This window comes from Rattus norvegicus, chromosome 2 (genome assembly GCF_021556685.1).
Source record: "Rattus norvegicus strain SHRSP/BbbUtx chromosome 2, alternate assembly SHRSP_T2T, whole genome shotgun sequence".
In the NCBI taxonomy this organism is placed as follows: Eukaryota; Metazoa; Chordata; class Mammalia; order Rodentia; family Muridae; genus Rattus; species Rattus norvegicus.
In genome coordinates this window covers 83,994,598-84,006,534 of record NC_141535.1, presented here as the reverse complement: position 1 = coordinate 84,006,534, position 11,937 = coordinate 83,994,598, and the positions used below count along the sequence as shown (strand labels likewise).

The following is an 11,937-nucleotide window of genomic DNA, read 5'->3' as shown; positions in this document are numbered from 1 at the left end:
TTGCTGTGTAGGCCACATGGTTTTTTTTACTTGTCTCTTCCAATTTATCACATTTGTTTTAGGTGAAAGCTTGGGGTTACTCGACCAAAACTTTCAAAACTAATTTTTATATGTGAATATTTAAGAAGGTCTTTTCTAGTCCTTTAGCTCAAAAAACTGTTGCTCAGTTCATCATTTAGGTTGCTTTAGGTGGAGCTGAGGACAATCATCCCCCAGGGGAAGTTTTACTCTGAAGAGAGGAAATCGGAAGTCTATTTAAAAGAAAAAAAAATCACGATTAGATGGTATTTTAAAGGAAGGACGTAGGTAGGAAAGAAAGTGTAAATGATGCTTCGTTCTTAGAATGATTACTGGAAATTATTTGTGTTTTGTCGATGAGTGTTAGGGTTTAAATCTCTGCCCGTGACTGGACAGAACACACCCAGACAACATGGTTCCACGTGGAGAGGTTTAATGACAGAAGAGTAGAAGAAGAGAGGAAAGGCAGTCAGCCATAGGCACGTGGTGGGAGGGGAAGGGGGCAAGAACGTCGAAGAACAAAGAGCAAGAGAGGATAAGAGGGGAGTAAGAGAGAGAGGAAGGGGCAAGCAGCCCCTTTTATAGTCAGGCACAGCTGACTGTTGCTAGGCAACTGTGGGGCAGAGCATACCTGGCCGTTCCCAGATAGCTGTGGGGGTGGAGCTTAGACAGAATACCAACAATGAGGGCAAATGTGTTCATTGTGTTGAAATACTGCTTCAGAAGCTATTGATTAGACATGGTCTCCATAAACAGTCTGGGGGTTAGAAAGTGGGGTGGAGTGGCTGGGAAAAAAGTCCTTATCTACCGGAAGTGCAGGGGCTGAGGCACTAAGTTCCTTCCCGTGGGATACACGTGTTCTTCTGAAGTGCTTACTGTCAGTGGCCTTTCCACTGCGGGCAGCCACACCACAGGCTGGCATAAGCGCGGTTATGGGTGAGCAGTTCCCTTCCCGTGGCCACTGGCTTCTGCCAAGTCACACCTGTTCTCTCTCTTGATGGGGCTGGTTTCCAGCCAGGCGCATGAAAGACAGGGACACACATACAGGAAAGGTAGCCCACAAGCTTTCAGACTGTTGACAACTCTCATATACAAATCGTTCTTGTAGGTTAACAGTAGTTAGTCACCGAGTCAGCAGGGTGACGGTCCCGCAGCAGGAACAGGATCAGCCTGCCAAACCATTAGTCCCTGAGCACAGTGCGGAAGGTGAAGGGGGCCTGGGCAGGGCCAAGCAGCACTGCTGCCCACCCTCCAGTCCCCCTCCCCGGTGTCACTGCATTGCTGTGCTCTGTGCCCAAGCTTGCTCGAGCTCTTCTTTTAAAAAGAAAACCGATTAAAACACAAAGTGTAACAAAATTTAACACATTCTTCTGGCGACCAGTCAATCAAACTGACCTAATTTAAATCCACCTTGATGTCTCTTAAGTGTTATTTTAAAAATAAGGAACTTGAGACCCACCAGGGAAAGGATCTGTGAAGTCATCTCCTGTACTAGAGATGGACAGTGAAACCCTGGGCAAAGGTGCCCCTCAGGAGGGTTGCCCTGTCTGTAACTGGGTGTGATAGATGAGAGAACCTCCAGGACGTGGCACCAAGCAACTTTGAGCATGCCCTTGAGTATATTCGTCCTTATTGGCTCCTCCTCTCCTGCCCCTCTGCCATCTCTCTCTCCTTACATGGGCCCTACCTCAATGTTCTTCCTCATCATGCTCCCCAAATCAATAGAGCTGTAACTCTCTCGCCCTCTAAGTTCATGTTCTCGGGTGTTTTGTCACAGCAACAGAAAACTAACAAGGACTAAAATCAAAGCCCAACATTAGGCGCAACTTCGACAGTTAGCTTAGCCAGGAGAGACTTTTGGCCCCAGCAGTTTTTTGTTTTTTCCTTTTTTTTTTCTTTTTTCTTTTTTTTCGGAGCTGGGGACTGAACCCAGGGCCTTGCGCTTCCTAGGCAAGCGCTCTACCACTGAGCTAAATCCCCAACCCCGGCCCCAGCAGTTTTATAGCTCACTGTATCCCTACCACCCACGATGAGCTGCCCGCTACATCTTTGTCCTTGGGTTTGCTTCGTAGCAGCTGTTCCACTGTAACCCCCCTGTCCACGGGCTAGTGGAGAAGTGAGCCCTGTGCTTGCTTCCTAACGAGGGACTGGGTCTTCCAGCTGCGGTGCAGCCATGAGCAGAGTCCAGTTTTTGACCTTTGAGAAGTTGAAAAGAATGAACTGGAGGCAGACCATGACGCTATCCTGAGCAATGGCCAGGCTCTTATGAGTCCTGGCAGAGCCGAAGCATCCTATCCTGACTCCTTATCTGCTCCCAAGCCCCCTTACATTATCCACAGGCCTCCTCCATGCCCAAACTGATAGACAGACGACTATGGTACGAAAATGCAGGCAAGGTGCCCAGCGCTCCTGCTGACAAGAGCTGTATACCCTGTGGAGCAGAAGCAAAGAGAGAGTCTCATGACTCTGTGCTCCAGCTCCAGGATCTCATTGGACACCTCCCACTCCCCACCCCCACCCCCCCAACCCCCGCATAGGCTTCCATGGCCTGCCCTGTCTTAGTCATTCTGCTTCCTTCTGTGCTACTCTCTTGCACTCACTCAGCATTGCCAGCAGAAAGCTCCCATCGTTCCCTGTGGTGAATTCTCATCATTCTGAGTCTCTCACAGGAAGTCAGAGAAGGGGCTTGCCCTCCATTAGCATGGATGTGGTGACTGTCCTTTGAAACGCCTGTCTGGACATTGCAGATTGGGCCATGTTGATAAGGGCACTGACATTTTGCTAGGAGAATGTTGAACAACAATGGAAACCACCTAAGTCAGCTCAGTTGAAGACACAGTGTGGAAAACACCCAGCTTTATTAGACCCAGTCTGGCTCCTCTCCCAGAAAGGCATACGGGGAAGAAGATGCTTGCCTTGCTTAATTAAACCAAATGACACCATGCATATTCTAAGCTGTGTGAGGAAAGTCTTTGGAGGCAGGCAGACTGGAGTCCAGTCCTGCTTACATTTATCCTCTGTGATCTGCGTTTTGTTAGTGAATCCATGAATGCCAAGCTGAAACTTGAGTCCTGGAAATTATCTTATGGGAGCTATGCTGAGCATAGACCCACTGTCCATTCTCTTCAGAGTCCCCAGAGCTTCCCCAACCCTCCTCTGATTTCAAGACCTTAAGACCACTAGGGATATCTCTCGAAAGGCCCAGTAATTCCTGATGGCCCAGAGGTAGCAAAAAATGGCCTTCAGGGAGATGAGAGATGTATGTTTTAGAGGCTTCCTGAATTTCATTCCTCTGGTGGTGGTGTGGGGGAGCTAAAGCTCATTGAGACCCACTCAGCCTCACACCTGCATGAACTCTGCAGACACTGAGTTGCGCTGGACTCAGTCTGCAGGAAGAGATACGGATTTGGCTTTCCCTCAGGACCGATTGCGGTCATGGTCCAGCAGACTGCACGATCCTTAATTTTAGCATCCTCGGAATTCTCAGGACCAGAGACAGAATCTCAACCCTCAGAGCTGACATCTTTCTAATTGTCTTGAAACTCAGGAATGGTGGCTGACAGCAGAGCCTCTCATGTTCCCCAAGCCTCTTGTGGAGCTTGCCTGAGGGCTGGCTTTGGTTCTTCTGGAAGGAGAGCCTCCCCCCCCATCCCCCCGCCCCCCCCCCACTCCCCCCAGTGGGAACATGTCTCTTGCCTGCCCTCTGCTGTCCAGCTACTTAGAACAGGAAGCAAAGTCTGGCAATGAGGAGACATAGCCTGCTGTGAACAGGAAAGCCTCTACTTTACTGTATGAATCCCAGCTAACCCCATCGGCCACTGGACCTGCGCACTATCCCTGCCAGATCCTGAAGTGGTTAGAGTCAGACACTGCTTCCAGAAAGCAACCAGCAGACCAAATAAATATTCAAATAGTTTGCACCTTTCCCCCCTCATCTATAGGCAGGAAATGCTCATATTACTTCCCTAAGGAAAATTCAGACATCTGAGATGCTGCAGGAAACCAAAAAGGAAAAACATGTGCTACATTGTATAGAGACAGCCCAGGTGGTTTCTTGTGCCCACCTCCAACTAAAGAGTGCATGAGAAAGTACAGTTCACGACCCCTAGAGGGTCGTGCATAGAGGAAGCACAGAGGGTCCTCCTGTCTTCTTCTTGTGCCCACCTCCAACTAAAGAGTGCATGAGAAAGTACAGTTCAGGACCCCTAGAGCGTCTGTGCATAGAGGAAGCACAGAGGGTCCTCCTGTCCCTCAAGGACCTGAGTTGGCCTGTCTTTATTTTGTTTATGTTGCTTTAATAAAACACTATGACAAACATGACTCAGAGGAGAAAAGGTTCATTTTGGATCACAGTTCCCAGTTACAGTCCATCATGGTGGGAAGGTGAGGAAGCAGGAACTTAGAACGGTCACAACTACAGCCAAGAGCAGAGAGAGAACACAAGCACTCATGTTTCTCTGCTCTCTTTCTTCTCCCTTGTATAGTTCAGGATTCCCTGCCTAGGGAATGGTGCCACGCAAGGTGGTTTACCCTTCTACAGTTCAGGACTCCTTTCTAGGGAATGGTGCCACCCATGGTGACAGATCCTTTCACTCCAGTTAACATAATTAAGGCAACCACCCACAGCTATGGGCATAAAACAACGTGATCCAAACAATCCTTCATTGAGATTCTTTTCCCAGGTAGTTACAGATTATGTCAAGCTGACAAAACTATCTACCATATGGCCCATGTATCCAGCTGATGCCTAGGTCCTTATCACTGTTTTGAACAAGGATTAGAAGTACATTGATATCTAGGGTTAGTGAATCTTGAGGTCTGTGTCCTCATTCATTCTTAAAACGGGTCCCTCTTTTGGATAGCAGCTACACACAAGGTGATTGTGGGGATAAACTATCTTCCATTTCAACAATTTCCTAGAAGGACCCAGAAAAACCAGCGAAGGCAATATGCTCGTTGACCATGGGCAAACAAGACAGCTGAAGTCAGCTAAAGAAGGAGGTTCACAGGCAGTGTGGCTGAGTTTCAAATGTGCAGCTTTTATCGCCTAGAGGGTTCTGTATCCTTTCACCACCAGTGTGTGGCAGTAGACACAATGTGACCCAGAGCTTCAGCTACAGCACTGTGATGACAGTTTCATGGTCTCGGCATGGCAGGCCCACTGTATATGATGAAACCCGGCCTCTGGGTGAACTGAAATTCCATTATCCAAACATTGTGGTTGAACTTTCCTTCACTGCCACTCTAGCTCTGCAATATGTAATATGGGGGCGGGGGTCTGACCTAAGATTTGTGTGGCCAGCCCTTGCCATACACAAAGTCACTCTATCAGGCATGACATAGGTTGTCTAGTGCAAAGAGATACAGCTAGACCGTTCTTTAGCAGTGCTCAGTTTTTCCCTGTAGACCTGGCTTCGTGTTGAAGAAGGAAAAAATCCTAGGAGCTTTTCTGATTTCTTCAGAAGAGCCCTGGCACCAGGTCACACCCCAAGGTCAGGATGTGAGAAGAGGGCAGAGGAAACAGCCGAAGCAGGCAAACTGGGAGCTTCACTTAACATCCGGTGACTTGGGACTGATGCAAGCTTAGGAGGATGGAGATGTGTTGTGTACGGCAGGCATCACACAGAGACACGACACTAGACATCATTCCCACAGCCTCATTCCTGACTCCTAAACTTTCTACCTCCTTTTCTTCCTCCTCATGCTCTCCTCCTCTCTCTCACATACCCCTGAAGATCTTTTGTGTGAAACTGCATAACCTGTCTCTGAGCAGGTCACGCACTAGAGCATCCGCCTTGCAAGTAGCCTCTGACTGGTTTTCCTCATGGTTCCATAGAGAAGCCAAAAGGGAACAAAGAGGTAGCAATGTCTCCTCCTTCTTCCAGAGGAAACTCGGGCTTTGTGAGCCTCTGTACCAGGTAGGATTAGGCCCAATTCCATGTAACAGATACCACAATGCAGTTACAGAGTATCTTCTGCACTTACCATAAATAGGTCAGGCACTTTACACTATGCCAACACAGTGACTGTTGTTATTATTTGTGTCTTACAGCTAGGCAAACTTAGAGACCAAGAGGCCAAGTGCCTAGGAGGTCTTGGGACTTATTAAACAGGAGATGCTAAGATGCAGCACTGGGTGTTCGCTCTCAAAGCCTGTACTTTGTGCTGCACAGCTGGGTGTGGTGGGACATGTTTACAATGCCAGCACTGGGGAGGGTGCGGCAAGAAGGTGTGAGACAGAGATAAGCTGAGGCCATATAATGAATTTGTGTTTGAGGATAGCCCAGGCTAGCATGCTGCCCCGTCTTAAGAGACATGGAAAAATAACAGCATTCGAGAGTATAGAACTTGGTGTCAGATTAACCGAAGCTTTGTCACCTGGTAACTGTGAGAATTTTACTTTATCAAACTAATTTTGTTTTTGCCTGCAAAAGTAATAATATGTAGCAAGTAGGGTTGTTAGGAAGGCCTGGCACTTAGAAAGTTCAATAAATGTGGAAAGCTGAGGAAGATGGTGGAGCTGAAGATGGTGGAGCTGAAGATGGAGATGCCAGTGTTGGTGGTATGAGGCTTCTCATGATGATGCAATAATAATAATGGCAGTCTTGTGGGTGATCATGGTGGTAGTAGTTTAGCCGCAGACTTTTCTCCAGGGCATATGTGTCTCGTTCCATCTCTCTGTGATTAATGCGATATGGTGTTACCATGGTTAAGTTTATGCGGTTTAAACAAAGCAAACAAGTGCCCACCATTTATCATTATCTCATTAAGCTCAGGTTATCTAAATGTCCTTGGAGAAAATCCTTGTTTGTCTAACTAATGCCAGCTCTCCTTCCTAGATATGCTAAGTCTTTTGTGCCTGCAACATGGTAATAGTCTTTTGGTTTTGTTGCCACGTCCTGGGCTAACTTTAAAAAAAAAATTTACTTTGTGTATATGTGGTTTTGTGTGTGTGTGTGTGTGTGTGTGTGTGTGTGTGAGATGTGTGTATGGTGTGTGTGTGTGTGTGATGTGTGTATGGTGTGTGTGTGTGTGTGATGTGTGTATGGTGTGTGTGTGTGTGTGATGTGTGTATGGTGTGTGTGTGTGTGTGTGTGTGATGTGTGTATGGTGTGTGTGATGTTTGTATGGTGTGTGTGTGTGATGTGTGTATGGTGTGTGTGATGTTTGTATGGTGTGTGTGTGTGTGATGTGTGTATGGTGTGTGTGTGTGATGTGTGTATGGTGTGTGTGTGTGATGTGTGTATGGTGTGTGTGTGTGATGTGTGTATGGTGTGTGTGTGATGTGTGTATGGTGTGTGTGTGATGTGTGTATGGTGTGTGTGTGTGTGTGTGTGTGATGTGTGTATGGTGTGTGTGTGTGTGTGATGTGTGTATGGTGTGTGTGATGTTTGTATGGTGTGTGTGTGTGATGTGTGTATGGTGTGTGTGTGTGATGTGTGTATGGTGTGTGTGATGTTTGTATGGTGTGTGTGTGTGATGTGTGTATGGTGTGTGTGTGTGATGTGTGTATGGTGTGTGTGTGTGATGTGTGTATGGTGTGTGTGTGTGATGTGTGTATGGTGTGTGTGTGTGATGTGTGTATGGTGTGTGTGTGTGATGTGTGTATGGTGTGTGTGTGTGTGTGTGATGTGTGTGATGTGTGTATGGTGTGTGTGTGTGATGTGTGTATGGTGTGTATGGTGTGTGTATGTGTGTGTGTATGTGTGTGTGTGTGTGTATGTGTGTGTGGTGTGAGCATGCATGCCACAGGTCACATGTGGAGGTCAGAAGACAACTTTGTGGAGTCCGTTCTCTCCTTCCACTGTTGAGCGGGGTGTAGGAATCCCACTTGTGCAGGTAACCAGGCTTCCTCAGCAAGCATCTTCACTTCAGGAGCCATCTTGCTGGTCCTTCTTGGATAACTGGGAATTTTTTCCTCTGTGAAAAGAACAACTATAAGAACAGTTAAATTATTTAACTTACTACTTTGAAGACAATTAGCCTTAAAGAGGAGAAACTTCTGTCAGCTGTGACAGCAAAACAACCATTTTCTCAAGGACAGTCAGTTGTCGCCAGTTGCTTTAGCACACCAGTGGGGGTGTTAACTGAGTAGAGAAAGACACTGCAAGCCATTCAAAGTGGGTTCCTTATTACACACTATGGGCATGTGACTGTCTAGTTTTTCCTTGCTGTTGATGGTTGTTCCTGTTTTGCAATCCTCTTTCTGCTGAGGTTCTGAGAGGAAGCATGTCTCAGGATGAACTGGATACTGGTCTTGTCAGGTCAAGGTGGAGGCATCCTCATGCTGTGGAATAACACTGGGGAGAGGGAAGTAGACTTTGACATTTTGTGTTGGCCAGTGCTCTGAACTGCGTCTTTACAACCGTGTGGACTCACCCAACTGCAGCCGAAAGCTGGTCAACTGGGCAACAGCTCACGGAACCACAGTTCCATGTTTCTCATCAGGCTGTGTGGGGTTAAGTAAGTGCCTCCCACCAGATTCCTCCTCCCGGAGTGGGAAGAGGAGGCTTATCAAACACAGAAGAAAGTTAAGGCCCAACCTCTCCAGGTTATGTCAGTGCGGGGAAAGAGGCTTAGAGCTGCCTGCAGGCTGTGCAGACTCTTGAGATGGAGCATTTAGGTGGTACCCATGCTGGGGTTGGCTTTCAGGGATGCAGCTACCAAGTCACCCAAGCACCTGGAAGGAAGCCCTCACCCATGCTCTTGTAAGGAAGCCCAGTAGAGCCATAGTTTACCAAGCCAAGCTTGGATGATGAAATCAGGTCCTTGGTCTGTCAACAGTGCCGTATCAGAGGAGGATAGGTAGCTGTCCATTCATATCTCTCCAGGAAGTCCAACCAGTTCATGAATAGTCTTTGCTCCTTAAGATAGAAATCAGGGTGTGTTGAGGGCTGTGATAGGTAGGAACTGTGCTAAGACACAGGCCAAGGCCGAGGTCCTTTCTACCCGAAGGCACTCTACCTACTCAAGTTTCTTTCCCAGAAGCCAGTTCTATAGAGAGACACCCATTTTCTTCTTTAGCTACTTATACTTCTGCAATGAGTCCTGAGAGCTCTGAGGTTAATCAGCTTGAGTACGCACTGTTCACTGTGGAAAACAGGCTGCAGCCATTAGGAAAGAGGTTTCTAGACCTTTCTTAGAGAAAATTTAAATAGCTGAGCCAAAAGCCTGTAAGCTTGTCCTGCCTGCCCTCTGTGAGTTGGTTGGGGAAGCCACCAGGGGACGTTTATCTCCGTTCTTCTTTGTATCAGCATCGGAGAAAACAACCGTTACACTGTAGCTCTGCCGCACGCTCTCCCTGAAGAAAGAGATTTGCTCTATCTAACGCATCCAGGAGCGAATCTGCATCATGGCAATTTGCTCTGCAGGGCTTCAGGGACCGAGAAGGCACACGAGTGCAGGCAATGGCAGCAGCTTCCACTAAACGTGCCTTCATCACAGAAACACGGATTATGTGTTTTCAAGATTCCAGGTTAATGGGAAATTGCCTTTGAGTGTTTAGTTACATTGTTATATGCCAGAAGCTTCTAGAACAGAGCAGGCTCATACGATTTTAATGGTCTTCACGCTGTTGACCTTTTGAGTGGGGCTGTTCTTTGTGTGAGGGAATGTCCAGCTATGTCCCTGGTCTTTACCCACCAGATGCTACCCCCCACGGCCCCCAGCTTTCCAGTTTCAACAACAAAAAATTTTCTCCAGACTTTGCCAAATGTTTCCTGTAGGATATCACTCCCAGGTGATAACCACTACTCTTGGGATAATGAGGATCCTTATTGATTCTTTAAACACATTCCATAATTGCAAGAATGTCTCTGGAAGAGACCATGAAGGCTTCTTGTGACTTGCAAGAAAAACTGAGCCCTCTGCTTTAGAATGTTAGCCTGTCTCTTTCAAGTGACCTGCTACAGTCATAACGACAATGTTGAAATGTAATAAAAATTCTCATTTAGGGCTTCTGAGTAGAGTCCCAAATCCTCCTGATTATAGGAGTTCATTATATCAGATGGTGCTGGTTTTGTTCCAGTTGACAAACTGGATTTTTTTTTTTTTAAAAGCATGGCAGTTGGATTTATCATAATATTTAGGATAAAGGGAGAGGAAGAGGGAAAAGTATTTTTTCTTGTCCTGAGTGTCCTTAATTGAATTTCAGATGGCCTCTTTGGAAGAGCACGTTCAACTCTAGACAGAGCGTTGCAAAGTCTTGCAAACATATCAGTGAGGTCAGAGGGAAACAGATCCAAAATCCCTTAGGACCCAGATGAATACAAGTGGTGAACTCATGTTGGTTTATTTTCTGTGGCTAGATATTTGGTTAAACATTATGCTAGATGGTGTGTGTGTGTGTGTGTGTGTGTGTGTGTGTGTGTGTGTGTGAGTGTGTGTGTATTTTTGAATATGCCTTACATTGGTAGAAGTTGACTACAGCAGATTGTCCTCCATCATGTGGCTGACCTTCAAGCTGTCCCTCCGAGGCTAAGGTCTCCAAGAGTCAGAGTCAGGGAGGTCTATTACAGACAAGCCCTAGGCTCTCACTGTTATCTCAGCTCTTCCCAGGTCTGCATCCTACCAGCCCACTCCACACAATGCATTTGCCAGTCTTCATAGCTTCATGAGCAAAGTTTTGTCTGCTGAGCAAGGTGGTTCATGATTGCATTTTTAGAATTTTTATTTTATTTTATCTTATTTTATTTTGAGAAAGGCTCTTTCTACATAGCCCTGGTCGTCTTGAAACTTACAATGTACTCTAACTAGGCTGGTCTCAAACTCACAGAGATCCGCCAGCCCCTGCCTCTAGAGTGCTGGGATTAAAGGTGTGTATCACAGCTAGTGACTTAGACTTGTGGTCTAGGCACTAAGAGAGACACACACAGGCAGGAAGATGGCCAACACGGTCTACCTAGCATGCTGCAGACTAGTCAGGTTTACACAGTGAGTCTGTTTCACCCACTGCCTCTGCCACTGCCTCTGCCACCTCCACTGCCACCACCACAACAAAAGGATGTAAAGTAGGGGAGGGAGTAGTTGGAAAGGCGTGGTTTGGGTGAGAGTGACTGGAGAGGGAAAGGAAGGTAAATCTGGTCAAATCACATTGTGTTTAGGAAACTGTAAAGAAATTCCAGAAGCTACATTGCAGGGCTGGGAGCTGGTTTTAGCAGTCAAGAGGGCTTGCTTCATAAAACTGAGAACCCCAGCTCAAATTCCTATCACCCCACATGCGGGCTTGAGGGTATGTAATTCCCTTGCTATTTAGAGTGAAAGAGGTGGTTCACTGTGGCTTGCTGGCTGCCAGCCTTGCTACAGGCTCAGTGAGAGACCTTGTCTCAAGCGAAAGGGCAGAGGACTGGAGAGATAACTCAGTGGTTAAGAGCACTGACTGCTCTTCCAGAGGTCCTGAGTTCAAATCCCAGCAAACACATGGTGGCTCAAAATCATCTGTAATGAGATCTGGTGCCCTCTTCTGGTGTGTCTGAAGACAGCTACAGTGTACTTACTTACATTATAATAAATAAATAAATAAATAAATAAATAAATAAATAAATAAATAAAGAGAAAGGGCAGAATGAGAGAATAGGAGACCTGCTATCTTCCTTTGGCCTCTGCCTGTGCTCAGGGACGCAGCCCTCCACCAGGTATGGGTGTAGACTGCACATACATATACACACTGACACATACACATATACACACATACAAATAAAAGTAAAATAGGAAACACAATGTACACAGATATGAAACCGTAAAAAAAAAAATAAGGGCAAACAAGTTTCTATGAAAGTGCTTCTGCATGTATGTCTGCGTACAGTTAGATGCCGCTTAAGAGCAGGTGTTTGTTTTGAGAAATGAGCCGTGATACGATTTTGCCATTTTCAAACCTTGTGTGTGCTTACACGGCCCGTGACAGGCATAGTGTCCCTAGGG

At 46.7% G+C, this 11,937-nt stretch overlaps 1 long non-coding RNA gene across 1 annotated transcript in view; it reads left to right on the top strand.

Moving 5' to 3' along the window:
* The first annotated feature begins 6,304 nt into the window (after window positions 1-6,304).
* LOC120100757 (uncharacterized) overlaps window positions 6,305-11,937 on the top strand; it is a 29,792-nt gene continuing 24,159 nt past the window's right edge. The window contains exon 1 of the long non-coding RNA XR_015674266.1: window positions 6,305-6,405. This is a non-coding gene — a long non-coding RNA (uncharacterized LOC120100757). The remainder of the gene's footprint in view (window positions 6,406-11,937) is intronic.